Source organism: Calliphora vicina, chromosome 2 (genome assembly GCF_958450345.1).
Source record: "Calliphora vicina chromosome 2, idCalVici1.1, whole genome shotgun sequence".
Lineage (NCBI taxonomy): Eukaryota > Metazoa > Arthropoda > Insecta > Diptera > Calliphoridae > Calliphora > Calliphora vicina.
This window is the reverse complement of record NC_088781.1, coordinates 99,561,838-99,589,470: the sequence shown is the minus strand read 5'-3', so window position 1 is coordinate 99,589,470 and position 27,633 is coordinate 99,561,838. Positions and strand designations below refer to the sequence as shown.

Here is a 27,633-nt window from a genome sequence, read left to right as displayed (position 1 = left end):
ATACTATTTTTTGTGAAAAGAGTTAATTGAAAATACAAAATGTGAATAAAATTAGTTTTTGTTAAATCTTTTATTTGTTTTGAACTGAATTGGTCTTATTTTTTGCTTTAGATTTTATAAAATATGTATATTATTATAATAAATAAAAAAAATCCGTGTTAAAAAGCAAAAAGTGTAATTTTATTGGTAATAAAGTTGTAAGTACTTAATTATTTTCAATGTGTAAACTCATTCTTGACATACTGTATATGTATGTATGTACATTAGAGTGGGTCAATTTGTATTGAGCCAAAAAAATGCAACAAGCGGTTATCAAAATCGTAATCTACGATGAATTCTAAGAATGTTTGCCGACGAAACCATGGGTCTAAATTTTAGACCCATGTCTTGAAAACCCCGACTTTCTATTAGATTTCGCATTTTTATGTGATATTACCGAGATATTAAATGACCTTAATTTATGCCTGCAAGCTAAAAATATAAAAATATTTCATTTAAATACAATTATTCACCAATTTAGTACAAAATTAGATCTTTTAATTCATCAATTAAAAAATAATAGTATATCAAATCTTAAGAAAACTTCATCAATATTCATAGAAGTTAATTTTAATACGTTTGATTGTATTCAAAAATACGCCAAAATAGTTGAGTCCATAAAAACCAATTCCAATGACAGATTTCAAGACTTAAAATTTATAAAAAAAACAATAGAAATACATGATAACCCCCTTAGTTGTGAAATAGAAGAACAAGATGTTTTTCTTCATGAAGAATTACATAAATTGCGTGATGATTTTGAAGTTCCTTTGGAATCTGGTGAGAAATTTTGGCAAAAGATAGACGAAACAAAATATATCAATTTAAAAAAGGAGATAGTATATAAGCTATATTCCATGTTTGGCACCACATATAACTGTGAGGTGGCCTTCTCAAGTATGAAACTGATATTAAGTAAATTGAGGAATAGGTTAACCGATCAACACATTGGTGACTTATTACGTATTAAGGAATATAAAGGAAACATTGATTTGGATAGATTAGTTGAACTTTAAATTAAGTTCAGTTAATATCTCGGTAATATCTATCAAAAGTTCGAAATCGAATTTTATTTTCAAAATAATTTAAACGAATTGAATTATTATTAAAATGAATTTAATAAGGTAAATGGAATAAAAATTAAAATTTTTGTGTTTTTTTATTAATGTTTTCTATATTCAAAATCTTTTAAACGAATTGAATTATTATTAAAATGAAGTTAAATATGATAAATGGAATAAAAATAAATATTTTTGTTTTTTATTAACGTTAAATATAAATTAACTATTTTTTTTATTAAATAATTTTTATTTTGTTTTAATTTGAAATGTATCAAATAAAATAATTAAAATAAATAGTCTTTAAATCACCAAATTTGGTATTAAGTTTTCCGTTCGTCTACACAAAAAATTTTAAAATCTATTAAGCTTTTCAAGAGAAAATATTTTTTTTACTATTTTTGGCTTGAATATTTTTTTCAAGTAAAAAGTGGTAAAATAAAATTAGTTCTGCATAGATTTTTTTTTGGAAAAAATTTCATACAATTTGTTTTTTTATTTTTCAATATAATGACAATGAAACCAAATTTACTTGAATTTCGTTCGTTTACTTTTTATATTTTTGAAAATATTTTTTATTTTTTGTTTTATTACTTTTACTAGAAATGTAAATGTAAAAAATTTCATAAAATTGATGTTAAAATTAATTTTAAATCTTCGTCACTTTTTTCCATAAGTTATTAAAATTGTATTTATTTATTTTTATTTCCGTATGTATATGTGTCATAAAAAGTATTTGCAATAAAAAACAATTTTCACAACTTTTCTCAGTGTACCACCATTTTGTTATAACGTGCAGTCATCTCTCTGCTGCTTAACACACACAAATATACTCATGGTGGTATGTGTTTGCCCATGACTGGTTTAAAATCAAAACCGAGCTTCCCATTTTTAATGCGAAAATTTTCCTTTCGTATTTTATATTTTTGTTTAAATATATTAACATTTTATTGAGCCTTTTAAGAAACTTGACTATGTTTGGGCTTTTTTAAAAGGAAATAAAGTCAATGTATAAAAACACTGAGTGACTATTTAAATTATTGTTGTACGTTCTAAATAAATAAAGAGTTGTTACAATTTTAAACTACTAAACTGCTTTTATTTGTAATCAAAAGTAGCTGGTTTATTTAATGGAAATAAACCCCCGTTTTTAAAAGATAACGTAACAATATTAATTTTTCACAAACAAAAAAATAACTTATGGAGTAAAGGATGTAAATGGTATACCTCTGGCAGCTAATTTTTCTGAAATCCAGGGCCGCAAGTATGAAACATTGGCATAAACACCAGGAACATTCTCTTCAGCACATCCAACACCCCAGGCAACAATACCGGCTTGGTAGTAACGACCCTCAATACCGGGTATGGGACAAACCAATGGAGAACCACCATCACCTTTACAAGTATCCTTATCCTTTTCCCCGCCAGCACACAAGAAACTTTCATGCAAGTTGAAGTACAAGCCCAGGCGTGTGTCACGCAAGTATTTTTGACAGGTGGCTTGAGGAACCACAGGCAAATCAACTTTTTTCAAAATCACTTGATATTTACCCTCTCGACCAAATTTGTCTTTACCCCAGCCAGTGGCAAAACAGCGGCTATGATCGAAGTTGGCATTAGGTTCGGGCAAGCAAATGGGGCGAATATTCTCTTGCCAAACAAAAGGTTCCTCCAGAATAAGCAGGGCAACATCATTGTATAAAGTACCTTTGTTATATTTCTCATGAGTAATGATCTCCTTTACTGGCTTGTCAACATGAAGAAGAATTTCATTACTGTTTTGGGTGTCCCATTCACCACCACGCACAACCAATTGATGGGGCTTGCGTTTGATGACACAATGTGAAGCGGTCAAGACAACATTTGGAGCAATAAACGAACCGCCGCATTCGTACAATTGAATTAATTCACCACCAGCATATTCGGTACGTAGAATGGCAACAGTCCAGGGAAATTCAGCAAATTCAGACTCGTTATCAGTGTCACCAGTGATCCTAAAGCCAATGCCTTCATTGTTACGCCAGCCACAACCATCGTGACGTTGTTTGGGATAGGGAGGAATGACGGATTCATTTCTCTGTAAGTATGAAGATTCAAATATTTTAAAAAGTTTGACTACAGAATAAAATTATTAATATTAAATTATGAATGTAGAAAACAGTTATGGAAAAATTCAATTATTGCGGATTTCTTGAAAATTTAAAAATACAATTGAGTCGCTATATTTTCGACAATTTGTAGGCGAACTGAATATGAGAGACTGAAATATTTCGCTAACAGTACGATTTGTCCAAAAATTACTTCCTCAAATTTCGTAATTTTAAAAAAGTCTTTGGCTTTTAAAGTGTAGATTATATCACCTAATTTCAACAGAAAATTATGTACGTTGAATAATAATTTAGGTCCACGTAATATGAAACTACTATCTCACCTTATTGGGAATATCACAGCAAATTTCACTGTAACTACAGAATTCATTTATGATACGAATATTAATAACGTTTTCACCGGTTGTACTGATGGAACCATCAACGCACAAATGTTTGGGAACACATTCCTTGTCCACGCCACATGATCTGTAGCCACCCGTTTCGCTGCGTTGACCCAAAACAGTAGTTTTTGTTGGTAGTTTTTGTTGGTGTAGGTTGGAACGTTTGAGTTGTGGTCTCCACCGGTGTGTTATTAAAAACTTGTCCAATTAGATCGTCCACAGAAAGTTGCGCACAAGTGTGAGCAGTTAATAAACTGAATACTATCAATGGCACTTTTGCCGCCATTGATTGGTCTGTACTGAAAATATAAAAAAAAAACCAAGGGACAAATTTAAGTTTAAACAAGATTTTAGTTATATACAAATTGATAATAATAATGATGTTACTCAAATCTTAGAACATCTGAGTATTCTTATACATTCTCAAATCGCTTGAAAGTTCACTAGGGGTTATCACTGTAAGCAGTATTTAATTTGTATTTTTATATATGTATTTATTAGCATAGGGTAACATAGAGGCGAAATTGTCAAAAATTGTCTGTTGTCAAAAACCTATATCTGGCAACAACAATATACATGGTAGTCAATGTATTTTGTTTTATCAGACATATGATTTGTTTTTTTTTTGTTTGACAAATCGGAGTGTCTCGTCTCTATGTATAATGCTCTATGTTTATTAGCTTAACCCGTTGCGCTTCGCTAACCGTATCGTAGTAAAATAAAAAAATGTGAAAGGATGTAATAAAAACTTAAATAAATTTATGTAATTAATAACGCCATTTTGTGTCAGTTTTTAATTGTATACTGCAATAATTTCGTATGTTTTTACAGTCTGCATGTTTCAAGCCTAGATATAATAGTCAAAATAATACACACGAAGTATCCACTGAATGTGGAACGGGTTACCCAACCTGTTCTAATCCCCTTCAGTGGCAACAAAGCAATTTAAACGAAGTATGAAAACTCAAAATAATCGACCATGAATATTATATTTAAATGTAAGGAAACATCTCCCCTGTTCAGCTGTTTTTAATCGCAACTCCATAAGTACTATTATAGTTCTCCAGATATTCGATAATAAATATTTACTTTGTATGGGAGGAGCACGTTCCTCGATGCCCTTAATTTTTGGCATAACAGGTCACTGACATCAGCAACGTTTTAAGACAAAATAACTCATTTCTCCCTTTACTTAAGTATTATATACAGATATTCAAAATTAACAATGTAAATTTTTATACCCTTCACCTTCGTAAGAAGGGTAGATATAAGTTTGTCATTCCGTTTGTAATTTCCACAATATAATTATCCGACCCTATAAAATATATATTCTGGATCCTTATAGATAGCGGCGTCGAGACCCCAGATATCTTCGGATCCAAATCTTCAATAATTCTGTCATACATGCTTTCGAGAAGTTTCCTATTTAAAATCAGCAAAATCAGTCCACAAATGGCTAAGATATGAGGAAAAAAAACAGGACAACCTCGATTTTAAACCATAATTTTTTAAAATTAAAAAAAAAAATTTAAATAACAATTCGATAAAATTTAAAAAACAACTTTGGAAAAAAAATAAATTTTGTTTACCTAAAAATATTTAAAATTTGTATTTTGAAGTATAATTTGGTGAAGTGTATATAAGATTCGGCACAGCCATCTTATTTGTTTTTTCTAAAATTGTGAATTTTTTAAATGCATTAAACACATTCAAGACAACAGACTACACAAATTCTGCTGACTTTAGTTGAAGTCGTGTGGCAGCTACTGAATTATTTTAAAGACGACAGCTACAAAGTAAACAGCTGATTTATAATTCAGTGCCACTTTAATAAAAAATAACCTTACAAAATTCTAAAGTTATTAAGATTTAAACAATTATTTTGAGTAAAAATATATATATGGTTATAATTAATTATGTACCTGTTATTAATTTACATCAAAAACTTCTCTTAATTAAGTAAAAAAAATATATTTTTTTTAAGCACTAATTTGGTTTATATTTTTTATTATATTAGCAACACTATTTCTGTTTTGTAGTTGACAAAAATAAAAATTAGCCTAATTCGGCTACATCGGCATGAGTAGTCGTGTAGCCGTGTATCTATGGTGTCGTCAAAACCCAGCGGGAAAAAATGATAGGACTTCAGTTTGTAGGCCTTCTAAAAGGCACACTGCCTGCTCTTCGAAGGTGTTCAAGAAGCCCTATGAATCCCATTCTAATAACAAGTGTTTAAATGAAAATAGTCTACATCAAAAAATAAAATACTCTGCATCTCTTTGATTAACTCTCTTTACAAATTTACAATAATAAATTGCTTATTGGCTACCAGCTGCTCATCATAAGTAGGCCTTCTCTCAGCCCTCTAACAGCAGCGAGTATGCAAGGCCTTGGCTCGCAATGACACGCCGTGTAAAATTGAAATGATTTTGCCATGCGGCTAGAAGTCCTTGTGTCTGCAAAATAAGGCATTTAGGAAGGCCTCTTTACTGCATATTTTTCCCGCTGGGAATAATCGTCTTCATATAAATGTGTGTATTTTATTTTTGACAGATTGAAGTTGGTAGCCTGCTGTCTTGAATGTGTTTAATGTATAATTTTTGATAACTCAAAAAGGGTTAGTCCGATATTATTGAAGTAAACTTAGAAAATCTGTTTATATATTACGTTTTAATCGGCTCAGTAGTTATAATAACAAATTGAAGCAAAAAATATATTTTTTACGAGAAAATAGAAAATTTTTGTTTTTTAAAAAAACTCATGAGTAATCGAAAACGTCAGAACTTGTTCATGTTTATGACTTTGTCGCAAAGCTGTGTATAATAGCAACAAAATGAAGATAAAAATCGATTGATTCTTTTCGAATTTATTCACAATTAAGTGATTTCGATAATTTTCACAAAATTTAACGTTTTTGTTTGATATACATACATAAAATTGAGTAGTTAATGTTCTTTCGATTGATTGAATGTTGAAAACATTTTCCCCATGCTATGCAAAAATTTTCACATATAGACATCGATTTCAAAAGTTATTTCACTTGACAGGAAATGCCCCATATATATATATTGCGTTTTAATCGGCGCAGTAGGTTCGGAGTTATAATAACAAATTGAAGCAAAAAATATATTTTTTATGTAAAAATATCCAATTTTTTTGTTTTAAAAAAATCAAAAAATATCGAAAACGGCAGGAATTGTTTAGATTTATTGCTTTATCGCAAAGTCAAAAATAAATAAACATACCTGCATTTATTTTAAAAAATAAGTGTATACATATGTACATATGTATATATATTCGTTTTAGATTTTGCAAAATATAATCCATTGACACACATACATATGTATATTTAAATGACCTAAAAACTTGATTATATTTAAGCTTTTAATCACAAACTAAACATGAATATAGATTACGAATTCCTGAAATTTTACTGGAATCTCTATTCAATACCATTTTTTAATTGGAAAAATTGTCAAATACAAATAATGCACTCATTTTGTAGATTCCACAAAAGCTATTTGTATAACTTACTAGCTACCCAGCAGTTCTAGGAGACAGTCCCGAACTAGTGATTTTACCAATCGTTTAGGGTGGAAACTAGTTATTTTAACACGTTCATGTCCTAAGCAGGGACCTTTTTTGTTTACAATGAGACTGTCCAATAGCTGGTCCAAAGTAGTCAACTTATTGGATTCACATATCGGTTACATAGCGTCAGTTACTTTACTAGCTACCTAACTGGTTACTTGATTAGCTACACAACTATGAAACTATGTGAAACGTATAAAAATATAAATCGCATAAAAATCCAAAAATCGCAACATAGACTTCATGTCTTCAATTAGTTTTTCACCCAGTATGTCATTCTAGGCTGAATGACTTTTATGTGAAGAAGAAGACTTCATTTATTGATGCAATTTTTTAGTGAAAATAATTTAAATAACAAATGTTCAAGAAATATTTTTATATGTATTTATGTTTAAAAAAAAAATAGTGAAATTGTGAACTAAAAATCTTTTTATTCAAACAAAACGAATATTACTATGGTAAAATTAACAGTAATCGGAAATTAAAATGAGATAGAAGTCTAAAATAAAATTATAAAATTCTGTGTGTTAAAAAATTAACGTGAATTGAACTATATTTAATCGACAATTGAAAAATAGAGAAGTCAGACTACTTTTTATACTTTGGTTGAAAAAGGCAATTAATAATTGAAATGATTTTTTTTATTAAATATTATTTATAGAACACGAGTTTTTCCAAACTTTATTCATTCAGAATAAGAACATGTTCACAAAATTTATAAAATTTTACGGAAATTTTTTTCTTTTTTACATAAATTGTTAAATAATTGCAATTCAATTGTACTATCTAAAGATTTAGAATAACAATTTTTTATGATAAAAATATCAGAAAAGTAAAAAATATTATTAGACATATTCTTCTTCTGCAGTAAAAAGTAAATTAAACAGATCATACTGTTTAAGAATTAATTTTTAATTGCAATCAAATCATACTTTTTATGTAAATATGTCTAAACTATTTTCTTTGATTTTAAATTCAATCTGTACAAATACAATAAATATTCAATACATTTGAGCAATTTTGTGAATTAAAAAATTCCATGTACTATGTACAAAAAATAATCAAACATCGGACTATGTATGTGAAACGTATAAAAATATAAATCGCATAAAAATGCAAAAATCGCAACATAGACTTCATATTTTCAATTAGTTTTTCTCCCAGTATGTCATTCTAGGCTGAATGATTTTTATGTGAAGAAGAAGACTTCATTTATTGATGCAATTTTTTTAATGAAAATAATTTTAATAACAAATGTTCAAGAAATATTGAATATGTATTAATGTTTAAAAAAAAAATGAAGATGTGTATATAATTTAGTGCCTAAAATACTTAAATGGTCTCCTTTTATTTTTCCGCCATGCTGAGCAAATAATTTTTGTTTTTGCTCTATTTGATCAAACAATTATTTCATGAAAATATTTGATATAGTGTGACCACACAGCAAATATATTTAATGATTCTTTTTCGCAGCAGTTTGGTCAAACAAAAAGTGAAAAATTAAATTCAATGTATGATAACAAAATTCAATAAAACTTTAATAAAATAACTGCTTTACAATTCGAAACAAATGATTTAACCTTAAAAAGATTTGTTAGATCAAATTATATATTTTTTAGCTATTTATATAGCTAGTGGTCACACTATGTTCACATTAAGAAAATATTTAGTTAGCCGTCAAATAATTTTGTTTGACTAAAATCATCTGTTTTGTTGTTTGCTCTAAATTTTATTTGTGGTCAGATTCAAACAATGAAATATTTGACGATAAACGTCAAATATTAGCTGTGTCTGACCGTACCTTAAGAAATACAACAAATTCAATAACACAATTTATTTAAAATTTTATTATGCTTTTACATAAATTTAATTTTAAGCAAATGTTGAATTACATACAATAATAACGTTTACAGTTATGAACGCTGTTCCATTCTATATTTTTCATAATATTGCCATATTTTTAGTGTGATGAAATTGTATACACATAAAAACAGTGATAAATAAAATTATAGTGTTCCAAAATGGAAAATAAAACTAAACCTGATTTGGCGCAAAACGATGCGGACGTTGATTCTGAAATATTTTTACCAGAGACCGAAAATAACGGGTTACTTTCATTTCAATGTAAATTCTCATTAGCAGCCATTTAAATATAATTTTTAGTTATATGTATATCACTGAGAGAGTGATTTATTCGAGAACATTTTAGGTTTGGGGTTGAGAGAAACAGAAAAGAAACAAACACAAATAATCTGGATGAGTGATTTATAATTTATTTTTTTCGTAAAGGTCAGCTTTTGACTTCTATCTGCGAACATGAAAAATAAATCGCAAAAATTCATTTGATGCAAATCAACGCTTAAGTATATAAAATTTATCAAAAGATTTATAACAAATTAAAAAAAAATTCTCATTTCTATTACTCAGATTTCATTCACAGAATATACATAAGTGTCAAATTTGACGTTTTAAAAACGCCAAATCAGATGTAAGGGCAGTTCTCATAAAAAAGAGATAGCAATATATTTTGTACTACAATATCAGTGATGTGTTAAAGCAAAACGTTATATACAACACGAATTTGGTAGACAAGGAAATGTGAACAAAACAAACAAATAAATTTGTAAGACAATTTTTTCGTAGTCTGTTACTACGTTTATACGTAGCCTATTCGCAAATAAAAAATATTTGCAATTAACTAACTCACTGTTTATATGTCACATTAGTTACGGAAAATTCTTGTTTTTATGAGATTTCCGGATGGTAAAATGTAATTATTTGGTAGCTCTTTTATTGAATAAAATATGATACATTTTTTATTTTTTTAAATGTAAAAATTATAGAATCAAAAATTCTTGTCCGTCTTGCAATCCAATTAATTCAAAAACGCAATGAAATATTTAAAAAACGTCTTAATAAACTAAAAGCGTTAAAACATATGGCAATGCTTAATATCTTATTTGCAAATAGTGTCGTTAATCAGGAATTGTTTTCGTGAGTTAGCTATTCGCAAATAAAAAATTAATTCACTGTTTATGCGGCATTTTTTTCTAATTGCAATATTTTTATTTGCGAATAAGCCGTGCGTATAAACGTAGTATGTGGCACAAAATTTTTTAAAATGGAAAATTATAAAAATGTGTGTATTGTTTACGTGTAAATTTAAATGAAACAAAATTCTTGGTTGTTTTTTACATTTGCAAAATAAAACATGTACAATGACAATTAAAAGTGAAATATTACAAAAATAAATGATTGCATCAAACTAAATCGGAAAGAAATTGAATTATTGCGGCAGAAAATTAAAACTAAAACAAAATGAAAAGGGCTGTTACTAAAAATGAAACAAATATAGAACTATATTATTTTCTGTCTCGTGACGCCTCTGTATACTTTGTGCTTCATTACTTCATACTTATCATATTATTTCCATAATTTGTTAAAAATTACTAATAATATGTTATTGTATGTAAATAAAAGCGAAATTAACAGTTATTAAGAACAAGAACAAATGAATTGTTTATCACACACCAAACCATTAAAAAACAACAAAAACGAATAAAGGGCATACCAAACCATTTAAATAAAAATCATATTATAACTGTTATTTTCAGCGATTTATTTTTATCACAAAAATCCATAGGGTATATGGACGAGTTATTTTCGATCTCATATTTCATTCCAAATATTTTATATGTAGTTTGACAGCATTTCGCACGAAATTTTGAACAGAGTACCTAGCTTTATAGGCGTTGTTTCATTCCAGTCCTTTTTATAAAGTTGCCATATCTATATACAGTGGTGAATTTTCAAATGCTACTTTTTCCAATAAAAGCCGCCATTTATAAATTACTACGCCATGGAGAAGGATGCATTGGTAAGTGTTACAAATTTTTTCTTATTAATAAATTTATAATTATTTAAATGTTTTATTAATCATTTTCTTTAAGGATGTCTTAAAACTGATTTTGAAAAGTCGTCGTGGGCGGGGACGATATGGTGTGACTAGAGAAGGATGGGTAAGTACATAATAATGTCTTTAAAACATCAAATATTAACATTATTTTAATTTTTTTGTTTAGCGTTCAAATTTAAATAATACGCCAATTCCGCGAAATGCGCATCAAACATACGGGCCACCGGCTACGTATGGCTCACCGGCATAATTTGGTCCACCGGCAGCGTATCACCAATATCGTATGGTCTACCGGCTCCATATGGCACACCGGCTACTTACGGGCCACAGGCAACATACGGCCCGCCGCCAATATACGGTGGGCAGTACTATGGGCCCATTCAAGAAGGACAGCTGTATTGGTCACCTCCAACGAATACACCACCAGCACCACATACGGCGATACCTCTAACAGCAACAACTCCAATACCACCTAGGGCTATACCACCACCGCCCACGACAGCACCACCAACAACAACAACCCTAAAGGGTGGATTAGCCGACTGTAATGTAATGTAACCTTAACGGAACGGAACAGCTGATCGTTTCTATTGTGTGTAAAGTAGTTAAAGCAGTTATAGTGACACAATGTAACGTAACTGTAACGTCTAAACCTGTTAAAAACAGAATTTCTTTACGTTTCAACGTGACATTTACTAACGGTGTTGTCAACTTGTTGATTTTAAAAGTCTTGTATAAAAAATACTTATGCTCAGAACGCTTAACAATATTTTCAATGTTCTAAAAATGTTTTAAATATTTCAATAATATAAATACATAAATAAAAAACAAAATGTAAGAAAAGATAAACTCACTGTTTATTGTTGATTTTTTGTTTAAGCTTTGATATTTTTACAAATAAAGCTTGAGTGTCTGTAATTCTCATTCACTCTATAGTTTGATTTGTATAATATCTTTAGTTTTTCTAAAGCCTTTTGGGAAAAGGTTTCCTGATGATCTGGCCTAAGCAACCAGTGAAATGCGCAGTCTACTTTTACAATGCAGAAATTGAAAGGTAGACAGACGAAGTTTGAAGGCGAGGTGTTGAAGAGGTACAGTGTGTATTACACAGGTTTAGGTTAGTTCAAAAGAGAATGAGTAAAATGTCTGCCATTCAATTTCTGCATTGTAAAAGGGGACAAAGGAACTAGCATATCCCACAACAATAAATGTCAGTGAATTTATCAATAATTGGGAAATTTAGCACAATTCTTACTAAAAACAAAATTTTTTTATTGTTATGGCAATATTTACTTATACAAATTAGTTCACACAAGCATTTATAAAATGTATACTAATAATAGTCGTAAGTAATAAGATTGAAAATATTAAATAAATATTTTGTATAGACAAATTAAATTAACAAATTAGGGCCATTATTACAACTTTCCTTTATGTTCGAAATAGTGAAAGGTGAAAATTTAAGCAATAGAAAAAGGTACCCTTAAAGTTAACTATTACTATTACGAACATAAAAGCAAGTTGTAATAATGGCCCTAAGTCCCCTTTTACAATGCAGAAATTGAAAGGCAGACAGACGAAGTTTGTGGGCAAGGGGTTGAAGAGGTAGAGTGTGTTTTACACAGGTTTAGGTTAGTTCAAAAGAGAATGAGAAAAATGTGTGCCTTTAAATTTCTGCATTGTAAAAGGGGACTTAGTATAAAGTATAATATTAATTTTTAAGTTATCGGAACTTTAATAAATAAAGTCTGTATGACAAGGTAATAAATAATATTTATAATTGTCTCCTAATGGGTTAATATAAACATATATGAAGTCACTTCGAAGCACTTCACAATGATGATGAATACATTGTGTAAAAAAACACGGTTTATATGTAAGTACTATTACCAAAAAAGTTTAATAATTTTTTTTTTTAAATACAACCCCACCTACGGCTGTACCACCAACAGCCCCAATACCACCATTCACAATTGCACCGTAAATGGCAACCCCAACACCACCATCTGCACCATTGGGAGAAACACAAGAAACTCCAACACCTCCACAAAACATTTAAATTTTCTTTTTTTTTATTTTATAGTTAAGCTTTAATTTTTTAAGATAATAAATAACAAATGGAATTTGAATTAAATTTTTATTAAAAAAATATTAACAAATTTATGCATTACAAACTGTATGTATGTTAAAATGTTGCTCCGGATCCGGTATGCCTTCAATAATTGAAAAATAAATTAATAGTAAAGAAGAAAGAATCTATAGTCGCTGAAGCACTGAGCAAGGAATTTATCTTTTAGAATTTCAATAATTTTTTTCTCATTGGTAATAAAACTTATTTTTTTTTTTTTTTATTTGGATACCAATATTTAAGCTCGTTAAAGTGATTATCGGTAGTAGGCCTTATATGGGAGCTATTGTGAATTATGGTTTGATCCGCAACAAAATTTTAAAAAGATTTGTATATACCTATATACAGGCCTGTCAAAGAATTTCATTCCGATCGAAAGTGGAATTAATTCCGTTTTTTGCTTCTTCAGAAAAAGTAAAACGAAAATTTTTTTCGGAATGAAACCGCTTTCAGTTTTCAAAGTCGAATTTATATTTTTAGTTATGAACAACTTACTTGTAAAAATTCGTGATGGAACCAGTCCTTTAATATAATTGATGTCATGCAGGCGTTATTACTGGAGTTGTTGGAGATTTTTCAACAACCAACAATTTTAGTTTTTCTGTGCCATATTACTTAATCACCACACGATACAAAATTATAAGGTGCTAAATTTCCGAAAAGGCCCTATGCTTGTTATGTTCGCCATTTTGGTCTTCCTGATCTTTATTAGATTTACGTGTAATCCTAAATGGAAAGAAATAGCAAATACGTTATTATTATCACAGGAACCGTACTTGACATCATTGGAAAAGTGTTTCACTTAAACATAAAAAAACTAATGGCGCTATTGACCAATGGAAACATATTTGGAAAAACACGATGCTATATATACAGTAGCCCAAGAAAGTCTACATACAGGAAAAATTATTATGTTACTTTAATTTAAAGCAGTTTTTTTAGTTTTTTTTATGAGATATATAATAATAAATGTCTTATGTCGATTTTAGCAAAAAAAAATTCAAATAACGCCCAAAAGTTCACAGTTATTAGACTTATTGATTCTGAGTAAAATAACGAAAAATTTATTCTCGGTCACGCCTACTTTTGGGTGGGCGGGACTATTAAGTTTCATAATATTTTGAACATTAAAGCCAAAAAAACCAAAAAAATGTTCGTTATTTGACTCAGAATCAAAAAATTTAATGACGGTGAAATTTTGGAAGTGATAGGAAATGTTGCTAAACCCGACTTAAGTGATGTTTTAATTTTTTTAGTGTGAATTTATTTTTTTAACAAATATATTTCACTACTTTTAACTTACAAATACAGCTTTCAACGAAAGAAATTTAGGCCCTAATTTTGTAAATCACGTCACCAAGTGATGTTTATGTGCAAAGCAAAAACAACATTTCACACATTTTAAAAATTTGTTTTTGTTTTGTGTACATTTTCAAATTATGAAAGGCAAATCAACGCTTGAATTTTTATGCGTTTGTTTGGTTCACAATTTGTACATAAAACAAAAACAAATTTTTGAAATGTGTGAATTGTTGTTTTTGCTTTGCACACAAATATCACTTTGGTGACGTGATTTACAAAATTAGGGCCTTAATTTGAATTCCTGTATGTAGACTTTATTGGGCTACTGTATGTAGAATGGCAAAAACGTGGTATGCCTCATGTTCACATATTGCATATTGCAATGGATCTCACCTAACTTGATCGACAAGGTAGAAATACCAAATTTTGAAATAGATCCAATTTACAATATTGTCAGAAATAGCATGATTCATGGTCCTTGAGGTACAATGAACATCAATTCACCTTGCATGAAAGATGGTAAGAGAACAAAAAAGTATCCAAAGAATTAGTAGGTGAAACACAGATAGATGAGGGCTACCCAAAATAGCGGTTTTACTCTAAAAATAAATGATAAGGAAATTGACAACCGATGTTTAGTTCCCTATAATCCTGTGTTGTTACGTACATTCAGTTCACATATTAATGTTGAAATTTACAACTCTGTGAAGTCAATAAAATATATTTGCAAACACATTAACAAAGGTATCGACCAGGCAACATTTTCATTAGAAAGTGAAAATGACGAAGTGGCAATATATGAATGTGGCCGATACGCTTAATACTACAAATTGAGGATGCAATCCTTATAATTCTTTTAACAGATTATGGTTTACCCACACGCGTAGATTGAACACTCACCCAAATTCGGAATATTTAGCAGAAACTAACTGCGATGTAAACATTAGTTCCTGGAGGTACTGGGAAAACATTTCTATTAAATCTTCTTCTTACAAAAGTTCGGAGTCATGCTAACATTGCGTTAGCAGTAGCATCATCATATCTGCCACTTTATTAGATGGTGGGAAAACAGCACATGCTACATTTAAAATTTCCCTAGAATTGAATCACATTGATATGCCTTTCTTTAAAATATCTAAGCAAGGCATTGTAAATTATTTATTTTGGATGAGGATGGCTCATAAATATGGATTTGAGGTACTAAATAGAGCTCACCAGGACATAAAATCAAATACTTTTTTTTATGGAAGGAATTACTGTATTGCTAGCTGGAGATTTTCGTCAAACTCTTCCAGTAGTTCCACTAGGAACTCGAGCCGATGAAGTAAAAGCTTGCCAAAAATCATCCCACTAGTGGCACGTAATCACCAAAATGTATCTAAACAAGTAAGAGTGCTATATTCGGCTATGCCGAATCTTATATACCCTTCACCTTTGTTGTGGATGCATTATTATTTTTTATAATTAGTATATATGTATGTATGTACATTGCCCACTTTCAGCGTACAGCATCCTAAATTTATCAAGAACATAAAAAACAACAACGCCAAACGAAACAAAACACCAAAAGAAAAAACAAAATACGCAAGCCAATGAAACCAACACACATCCAAACATACGTTTAATTGTATAAAAAACAACAACGCCAAAAGAAACAAAACACAAAAGAAAAACAAAATACGCAAAGCATGCACATCCAGACATACGATTTGTTGCTGTTTTGTCAAAAAAACCAACACACAACCAAACAAACGTTTAGTTCTATAAAAAACAACAACAACGCCAAAAGAAACAAAACACAAAAAAAAACAAAATACGCATAGCATGCACATCCAAAACCATACGTTTTGTTGCTTTTTTGTCAAAAAAACCAACACACAACCAAACAACCGTTTAGTTGTATAAAAAACAACAACAACGCCAAAAGAAACAAAACACAAAAAAAAACAAAATACGCAAAGCATGCACATCCATAACAAAACATACGTTTTGTTGCTTTTTTATCAAAGCATGCAATACATTGTGGTTTTTGATGAAATTTTTTGGATCCCGGAGATATCTGGGGCCTTCAGAAAATTGATTTCAACAGACAGACAGACAGACGGACAGACAGACAGACAGACGGACATGGCTTAATCGACTCCGCTATCTATAAGGATCCAGAATATATATACTTTATAGGGTCGGAAATGAAAAATGTAGAAATTACAAACGGAATGACAAACTTATATATACCCTTCTCACGAAGCTGAAGGGTATAAAAAAATATGCCAGTTTATTTAAAAGGAGATAGCTCAACGTAAAATTGGAAAGGGAGAGTTCAATGTTCAAAACCAATTAATTGTGCAGGTATATAAATGTATAAAGTCTACATACAGGAATTCAAATTAAATTTCTTTCGTTGAAAGCAGTATTTGTAAGTTAAAATTAATGAAATATATTTGTTAAAAAAATAAATTCACACTAAAAAAAATTAAAACAACAACACTTAAGTCGGGTTTAGCAACATTTCCTATCACGTCCAAAATTTCTCCTTTATTTCTCAAATAACGAAATTTTTTTTGGGGTTTTTGGGCTTTAATGTTCAAAATATTATGAAACTTAATAGCCCCGCCCACCCAAAAGTAGGAGTGACCGAAAATAAATTTTTCGTTATTTTACTCAGAATCAATAACTCTAATAACGGTGAACTTTTGGGAGTTATTTGAATTTTTTTTTGCTAAAATCGACATAAGACATGTATTATTATATATCTCATAAAAAAACTGCTTTAAATTAAAGTAACATAATAATTTTTGCTGTATGTAGACTTTCTTGGGCTACTGTACATCAGACATATGCAAAAATAAATTTCCTCACCAACACATTCAATTCTATATTTTATTCAGTGCACCCACAAATACAAAAACTGAAAAAATAAAGAAAAAGTCATACACCAGTGCTCATGCGTATACCTAGTTGTCTCGTTGAGTGGACAACGACTACTAAAATGTAATAGGCTTTTTACACTGAGCTTCATCTTTCATCTCTCATCAATTGGCAAGATGACAACATCTTCCCATAAGAAATATACAGAGCAAAAAAGCGTCATCTTTCATCATCTTCACAAGATGTTCCTATCTCATTTTGTTCCAATCATCATCTTTCGATAATTTTAGTGTCATCACTAAAAAAATTACATTTGTTTATATGTATAAAAAAATTAAACGTCACAAAATGAGCGGGACTGAACAAAGTAAGTAAATTTTTTGCAATTGGTAAGATTTCTTCATCTTCCATAATAAAGTCATTGTCCATAATAACATCAAGCAGATCTATATATTGTTTTAATAATTGATTTCGCTCTTCAAGTGCAATTATTAATCCGATAATTGAAGAATTTTCCATTTTATTTTTTTTCATTAATTATAAGCAGATTTTATGTATTTAAAAAGAAAGATGAAAGATGAGAGATGATACAAGTGTAAACAACTTTTTTCATTTTCATCATCTTCCACTCATTCCTCTAAGATGACGCTTAGTGTAAAAAGGCTATAAGAGCATAAGAATACGTGTGATTTGATCTTACACAATTGTGCTATGGGCTGCGCATGAATGATATACATATATCCCTACATTGCAAACATAAATATCAGATCAAACAACTGGTTATGCGTACGAGAAATGATGTGTGACAACTAGCTACATATATGTATTAATACTTAAAAATCATATACATAACTTAATCTTGCAAATCTTTTTATGATTACGCACTTATTTTTTTGACTTTTGTTATCATATACAGCCCAATTATGAATAAAAATTCCGCGGGAGTTTTTTCCCTTTTCTCATTTTTCCTATTCAATTTCAATGAGAAAAAACTCCCGGGGAACAAACTCCCGCGGAATTTTTTATTCATAATTGGGCTGATAGTGAATTTAATTTTTCACTTTTTATTTGACCAAACTGCTACGAAAAAGAATCATAAAATATATTTTCCGTGTGGTCACTCTATATCAAATACTTTCATGAAATAATTCTTTAATGAAATAAAGCAGAAACAAAAAATTAATTGCTCAGCATGGTGGAAAAATAAATGGAGATTATTTAAGATTTTTTCGTAGTAAATTAAATACACAAGTTTACTATTTTTTATATAATATAATAACTATTAATATATATTCAATATTTCTTGAAAATTTGTTATTTAAATTATTTTCACTAAAAAAATTAATCGAATGGCATACAAAGAATGTTTGGAAAAACTTGAACGTGGGGGGTAGGTCCATTGAAACATTGATTTAATGAACAAATTTTTAATAAAAAATTTCAAATTAGAAATCATATTGCCACAATTATGTAAGGCAATGGGCATCATATCTGGGAACGGGCACGATAAGTGGACACTCATAGGAATCGAATGGCATATAAAGAATGTTTGGAAAAACTTGAACGTAGGGAGTAGGCCCATTCAAACTTTGATGTCATAACGATTTTTCATGAAAAATTTTAAATTAGAAAAAAAAATTGCCACAATTATACATCATATCTGGGAACGCAAATGTCGTAATATAAAGTGGGTTCTGCCTCTACGTTGGGTAGATGATAGGGTGTTCAATACCTAGTAGATGAAAAGCAAAAAAAAATATGTATTAAAATTAAAATGTATTAAAATATAAATGAAAATAGGAATGATTATGTTTTTTCTTATGCTGTATGTCTGATAAACAAAACTGCATATAATTTTTTTTTAACAAAACTGAACTTGACTAATAAACTTACAAAGTTCAAAAAAAAAACATTCGATTTTTTTGATGATACCTTGTTTTGCATTTTATTTCTGGATCTTTCAAAAATTGTAAAATATCGCTTGTTAAAATTGCAATTTTAGCTTAGGCGGTTTACGCAAAATGCAAATTACAGGATATGACGACGTTAAAAGTCCATGCAATAAATCTGTATTTGTGTGAATTTGACGTTTTCCTGGTAAATTTTTCACCATAATTTATGTTGTCCTTGTTTCTTGCAAATACTGAGCTTCTTCAGACAGCTGTCCAATAAGATGTATACTATTTTGTATTATTTATGTATTACCCATGGAAGATGATCTTATGAATAGTTATAGGCATGTTGTACAATGAATATTTTTTAGAAAATATTGCAAATTGTTCAAAAGCTATGGAATTGATTGTATAACCCAAATGTATGTATACATTCCAGTATTATATGAAAACATTTAATTAGTTTAACATCAATATCGACTGACTTCTGGGCATTTCGAAAAACGACGTGCTGTGTTTCCATCATTGGTGTTTCCGAATTTGTCTCTTGGCATGTCTACAAGCAACATTGTTTCATTTTTAAAGCTGTCCTGTATATGCAATTCTTTTTATCCTCATCCCCTCTTACTTGTCATTTCATTATCACTAATCTATACGCTGTGTGTAACGGGCATTCCATAAAACGGATACTAATGTTGAGGTACACGTATAAATATGCGAATCGTGAGAGGCATTATGTTTTCTTTTAATTTCTTATACTAAACCAAATATTTTTCCTTTACAATCCGTCATATTTAAATAAATAAAAACAATCTTTGAATGATTTTTTAATAAAATATAATATCGTACGTGACAATAAACATACATACATATATTCTTTAAATATACATACATATGTATACAAAAACTACAAAAATAAATAGAAAACTACAAAAATAAAATAAACAAGGTGACAATAGCTAAAAAAACATCCAGACATAGGGTAACATAGATACGAGACTTGATTGTCAAAAACCTAAGTCGTGAGAATGTATTAGTAGAACAATTTGTACTAGTATTAGTATTCAAAAAAATATTCCCCACAGCACAATAAGTGCACAAAGTTGTATAAAAGGTATGCTAAAAAATTAAATTAGTTTTTACATTATTTTTTATACGATTAATATGACTTTTCTTATGTTATTTAGTAAATAATTGTCCATTTAATATTTTTATAATAATATTTGTGTGTATAACATAAGAAAAAATTAAGATTTCTTTTTATTAATTTATTTCGTAATAAAATTTTTAATCCTAAAATGCGAACATAAACACAATGTTGATGATAACAAAATTTTCACCACTTCATGAAATTCACCCAACCAATGCACAGTGGGGCAGAATCGAAATTTTTTGGAAATAAATCTGGAATTTCTAAACGGCTGGTCCGATCGGAATAAAATTTGAATTGGGCGTAGCCAAGGAGTATTCGAGTTTAAGTTATTGGGGGCTCAAAGTAGGGTACCTTCGACATGTAAAATTTTTAAACACGTGCCATTTTTTGTTTTCTATCCGATTTCAAAGAATTTTATATTTTTGGAAAGCGCTCGGCTAGATCTTGACATGCTTTCGTGTGCTATTTATCTCTTATAATTTTCTAGTTATAGGCGTTTCAAAATTGAAATTTTAAAATTTTGCCATACTTTGGTCCGCTTTTTTAAAAATATAGGGCGCACTTTTGGACCGAATGGACTCGATTTTTTTGTTAGTTAGACAACTAAATTACCAACAACATACAAAAGACTTCAGAGCAATGTCAATTACGAATCCAAAAATAACAGATTTTCAATTTAAAAATTCAAAAATAGTATATTTTTGCTGTTTTTTGGACAAAAAGGGGACTTAACTCTTTTTTTTATTAAAAAACTACTTTCTTTAAGAACATATAACAATTTTATGTTTTTCTATAAAGTTTTTTTACGGAGAACATTTTGGTCTAAAAAACATGACCTATTTTTCGAACATGTCGGCCCTACGCCCTTTGGAAATTGACCTATTTTTGATCAAAATTTCAAAATTTGGGCCACATGTTCTAAAATCCCAAAGCTGGGATCAGAAAACGGAAAGCAGTTTTGGAAACCCTGATGTGTTCCCTATTTATCCCTAAAGTATTTTCCCAGCCCCGAAGGAAATGTGGACCCTATAGACAAAATTGTAAAAAATACCATTTTTGGGATTTTCGCTTCAATTTTTAGGAATTGCGGGATTCCCTTTGAAAATTTCATTGAGTTTCATTAATAAATAAAGATTTTATTACATATTCATTGAGTTTCTAAAACTAAAATTTATATCAAAATTTTAATAGGATTGCAAATATTAGGAACAATTTGATCCACATTTACTCCGAGCTATATTTTTTTGGTTAGATAAGTTAATTTTTGGTCTTAGAAAAAAAATTTCAAGTCAATATCTCAATTAGATTCAAAAATATGCCACTTTAAAACTCCGTCCTTCAAAAATATTGCACTTTTTCATACTAAAATTTTTTTTATAAATTGTCTTAATATTTTATTCAACACAAATCATTGGTTCTGACTAGAAAATCCCGGGGTTCGGGATTTGGTAAAAAATCCCGAAATCCCGACCCGGGGTTTCGGGATTTTCGGAAAATCTAAATCTAAATTTTCGGGAAATCTTTACAATTGAAAGAAAATTTTTTATTTAGCAATTAATTTATATTAGACACTAAAAAGCATAAAATACTTGCATGAGTACATTATATAAGAAGAAATAACAATAAATACTACATTAGCAGAAAATTCTAAGAAATTTTCCACAAGAAACCATAGGTCTAAAATCAAATCCTATCTTGCGAATTTCGTCTTTTATCCAATGATATTTCAGTATTTTTTTTAATAGTTTTTTTTATTCGATAAAATATGAAATATGCAAGAAAGGACAGGCAAATCCCGGTATATCGAACGATATGTTGTCAGGCCCATTCGTTAAATTGAATAATTCGTTATATCAAGATGATTTCTTTTTTTTAATTTTGGACAACTTTTTCTATTTTGGAATTTAACTAAACCTATGTCGTTTTGATTCCTAGGTTGGATGAGCGGTGTGACATTAGGAGGCAAGAATATCGTTCAAATTTGTATATCTTTAGTAGTTTTTACTAATTGTTCTTCTGGAGGATGGCTTGGTGTATTTTCCACAATTAATGTAAGGGATTTCGATTCTGAAAATGAACTGTAGAAAATTAAACTCGGACAAACATTTAAAAAAAAAAACAGATTTTGAAGATTCCACTTAATTTGTGTAAAGATAATTTACAGAAAAAACTTAGTCACGATAAAATGTTTGTTTTTATTTTCTTCAAAATACATGTTGAGAATTTTGTTATTCCATATTTCATTCATTCATCTAAATTTTTAGTTTTTCGTTCAATGAAATTCTTCTACGGTTTTCCATATTTAATTCACGTGAATTATAGCCTGTTTCACAATATCGAATGAAAGATTTAGTTCACATTCTAAGCGGAAGAAATCTGATTTTGGATTCCTTAACTTCATGTTAATGTGAACGAATCAGTTTTCTTTTGCTTAGAATGCGAACGAAATCTTTCATTCGATATTGTGAAAACAAGCAATTAAAACCACTATAGAAAAATAGACAGACCTATTATTAAAGAAAGTAACCATTGAAAACGGTACTGTAACGACTTATTTTCTTATTTTTACATTCATGACTACTTTTGTTTTTTATACTTTCTGTTCGTTATATTGAGCGTACAATTTCGAAATATTCGCTATATAAGGTTGTCAATGTTAAAAATTTGGTGGTTTGTTTGATTTTTTTTTTGTTTTTTTCTCATCATTCGTTATATCGAGCATACAATTTTTGAAACGTTCGTTATATAAGGTGGTCAATGTTACGAATTTGACCGTGCGTTAAATCGGATTTTCGTTAAAATGAGATTCGTTATTTGCCTGGATTTGATTTTAGACCTATGGTTTCTTGAGGAAACTTTTTTAGAATTTTACGTATATTGCGTTTTTGCTATCCCGATAACCCCGGGATTTTCGGGAACGGGATTCCCCGTTTGGCATCTCTAGTTCTGACTCAGTCACATTAAGAAAATTTATACAAATTCTTTAGTATGAAAAAGTGCAATATTTGAATATGTAATAAAATCTTTATTTATTAACGAAAATTTATAACGAAAAAGACTTGTCAAAAGGGAATCCCGCAATTCCTAAAAAATACCATATGGTATTTTTTACAATTTTGTCTATAGGGTCCACATTTCCTTCGGGGTTGGGAAAATACTTTAGGGATAAATAGGGAACACATCAGGGTTTCCAAAACTGCTTTCCGTTTTCTGATCCCAGCTTTGGGATTTTAGAACATGTGGCCCAAAGTTGAAATGTTGATAAAAAATAGGTCAATTTCCAAAGGGCGTACGGCCGACATGTTCGAAAAATAGGACATATTTTTTATACCAAAATGTTCTTCGTAAAGAAACTTTATAGAAAAACATAAAATTGTTATATGTTCTTAAAGAAAGTTGTGTTTTAATAAAAAAAGAGTTAAGTCCCCTTTTTGTCCAAAAAACAGCAAAAATATACTATTTTTTGAATTTTTAAATTGAAAATCTGTTATTTTTGGATTCGTAATTGGCATTGCTCTGAAGTCTTTTGTATGTTGTTGGTAATTTAGTTGTCTAAATAACAAAAAAAATCGAGTCCATTCGGTCCAAAAGTGCGTCCTATATTTTTAAAAAAGCGGACCAAGTTATGGCAAAATTTTAAAATTTCAATTTTGAAACACCTATAACTAGAAAATTATAAGAGATAAATAGCACACGAAAGATGGATCTAGCCAAGCGCTTTCCAAAAATATAAAATTCTTTGAAATCGGATGGGAAACAAAAAAATAGCACGTGTTTAAAAAATTTACATGTCGAAGGTACCCCACTTTGAGCCCCCATAGCGCCGCCCCTGGATTATTTGTAGGGCCCATTTTAACAACTTAAACTCGAATACTCCTTGGCTACACCCAACTCAAATTTTATCCCGATCGGACCAGCCGTTTAGAAATGCCAGATTTATTCCCAAAAAATTTCGATTCTGCCACACTGTGCAATGTCAAGAATAAAAAATATTCCGTTAAAATACAATTTTGAATCTGTAATCCAATTATTTCATCAAAAAAATAGTAAAATAGAAGAAAAATATTTGTGAACGAGTGAATTAACATTGTTGAAAAATGACACGATACTGTGTAATGGGATGTAAAACATATTCAAAACTGTTTCCATTGGATTCCGAAAGGTATTTATAAAGCTACACATACCCCATTTTAGTAAAATAATTAGCGGAAATACTCTTCGTTGCAAACTACCCTTGAAAATGGTGCAAATCTTGGATTTTGTTGTGTTATTTCCAAATAAAACATATGCAAGTAATTATCGCAAACCATAAATATATACAATGGCTCCATCGCATAATCGGACAAGATTTTGTTTGATGTAATTGTTTGTATGACTAATTAAGACCAATCGCCATAACTTATAACTTATTCGTGTTGAATTTTATTTGAATACCAAAATGTTTAAGAAATTTTTACTCGTTAAAAAGAATTTCGAAATAATTATTAGAAATGCAGTTGAAAATGCTAATACTGTGAGCGCCAATTGAAAGTAAACACCAAATGCAATTCTGAAATTATTTCCATTATTTGTAAATAAACAATTATATATGATAAATAACATTGCATAATTATTTGGATTTAAAAGTAGAATTAAATTAGTTAAAACAAGGAAATTTAAAAAATCCAACTCAGAGAATAATTTAATTTTTTATGAAATGTACCAATTTAACGCGTCAAATGAAAGTAAACAGTGGCACCAACATTTAAGAAGGTATGATACAAAAACAAAAACTGTGGCAACTTTTTAATAGTTTTTTTGTTTCTAAGTAAAATGCTAAATTACCGTTATAATTATTCGTCACATTTTAAAGTTTATGTAAAATAAAAAAATACTTGTAACATAAAACCAGTAAAAATAGACAATGGGAAAGCAAACTTCAATTGATGTTCGTGAGATCATAGTGGATTTATATAAAAAGGGAAAATCACTGCGTGAAATATAAAAAAAATTATAGATAAATACGCAAAATACAAAACATTGGATAATTTGCCTCGTGGAAGGCGTCCAAAGTGTCTCACAGATAAGGAAGTAAGGGCTATAGTAAGAGAAGTTAAAGCAAATCCGGCTTCTAGTGCAGTAAAAATAGCTCAAAATATATCAGAAACTTCTGGCAAATCCGTAAGTGCTAGCACCATTAGAAGATCCCTACACCAAAATGGCTTACATGGTAGAGTTCCACGTAAAAAGCCTTATGTGTCTAAGATAAACCAAATTAAACGAATGAATTTCGCTAAAAAATATAAAAATAAGCCATTAGTATTTTGGGAAAATATTCTTTTTACGGATGAAAGTAAATTTGAAATATTTGGTGTCAAAAAACCTCCAAAGATATGGAGAAGCGCGAATGAAGCTTTTAACGATAAGTGTGTGATTAAAACCGTAAAACATGGTGGAGGCTCCGTAATGGTATGGGGATGCATGGCGTCATCGGGGGTAGGTAATCTTGTGTTTATCGAATCAACAATGAAAAAAGAAGATTGCCTCAGCATTCTGAGACACAATGTTGGCCCTTGTGTTGAAAAGCTATGCTTAGCAGAAAACTGGATATTTCAACAGGATAATGATCCCAAGCACACCTCCAGAATTGTGAAGGAATGGTTGCTGTATCGCACCCCAAAAACACTAGACCATCCTCTACAATCCCCAGACCTTAATCCAATTGAGCATCTGTGGGAATATTTGGACAAAAAAGTGAGAGAAAGGAATATTTCTTGCAAGGATGACCTAAAGGCGGCATTGCAAGATGAATGGAGTAAAATTCCACCTGAGTTTACAAAAAAACTGGTTGAATCGATGCCTAGGAGGTTAGAAGCTGTAATTAAGTCAAAAGGACGCCAAACAAAATATTAGAAATAGTCCTTTGTGTAACATGCAGAAGTCTGTTTACTTTCATTTGATGCGTTAAATTAGAGTAACATAAATAAAAACTGAATTTCTTTATTATGTGCCTTAGTTTTAGTTTCTTTTTTTAATCCATTTAGTTTTAATAATATTACCAAAGAATTATGTAAAATTGTTTTTTTTAATATTATTGTTTATTAAAATATAATAAACATTTTTTTCAAACAACATGCGTGTTTACTTTCATTTGACGCTCACAGTAGGTCATCTCACTGAAAAAATATGGCACCGAATTGAAGACTGTTGCTTTGGGAACATATTTTTTATCGCCAATGACCTACCGACATCTACGAACAGATATGGATTGGCCCGATCCCAGGACTTTACAAGACTTTGCATCGGAATGACCGAAGACACCAGGACTGAAAAAGCACCATCTCAATTTATTGGAGATGAGAGCAAAGAATTTGACGGACGAACAACAGTTTTTGACAATTTCATGCGATGAAATGTCGCTAAAAACTCATATGTACTATGACAGAAAGACGGACAAAATTATAGGAATCGAAGATTTTGGTGATGGTAACCGATCACCGAACGTTGCCAATAATGTAATGGTTTTCTTGGTGCAAGGAATAGGTGGCCAAGCATGCACGCAAAGAAAAAACATGGTTGTGGTAACCATAATCTAAGAGCAACATTTTATGATTGGATTTATGAATGTAGTTCAAACATATTATGATCATTGTTAGTATTATAAAATATCATTTTATGATCAAATGTAGTCATAATATTACATCATAATATTTTTCTATTAATCATAATGTGATCTTATAACATCATATTATAGTCGAATATTATCATAACATTGTCATACATGACCATAATATGTTCTGAAGTAATCATATTATGCTTTAAAGTAATCATATTATGATCCAAAGTGAGCATATGGGTAAAAATAAACATAATATGGTTTATAGTAATCATATTATGGTCCAACGTAATCATATTATGGTTTAAAGTAATCATAATATGGTTTAAAGTAATCATATTATTATCCAATGTAATCATATTATTATCCAATGTAATCATATTATGATCCACTGTAATCATATTATGATCCACTGTAATCATAATATGATCCACTGTAATCATATTATGATCCACTGTAATCATATTATGATTCAAAGTAATCATATTATGGTTTAAAGTAATCATACTATGATCGTACTTTATCATAATATGTTTATTATAATAATGTTATTATTATCATAATATTATAGCAACATTACACAGTGGTACCGATTAAAAA

At 29.7% G+C, this 27,633-nt stretch overlaps 1 pseudogene; it reads right to left on the bottom strand.

Annotated features, from left to right (window-relative positions):
- Positions 1 to 2,174: 2,174 nt before the first annotated feature.
- Positions 2,175 to 3,889, bottom strand: LOC135950307 (phenoloxidase-activating factor 2-like; annotated as a pseudogene).
- Positions 3,890 to 27,633: the final 23,744 nt, after the last annotated feature.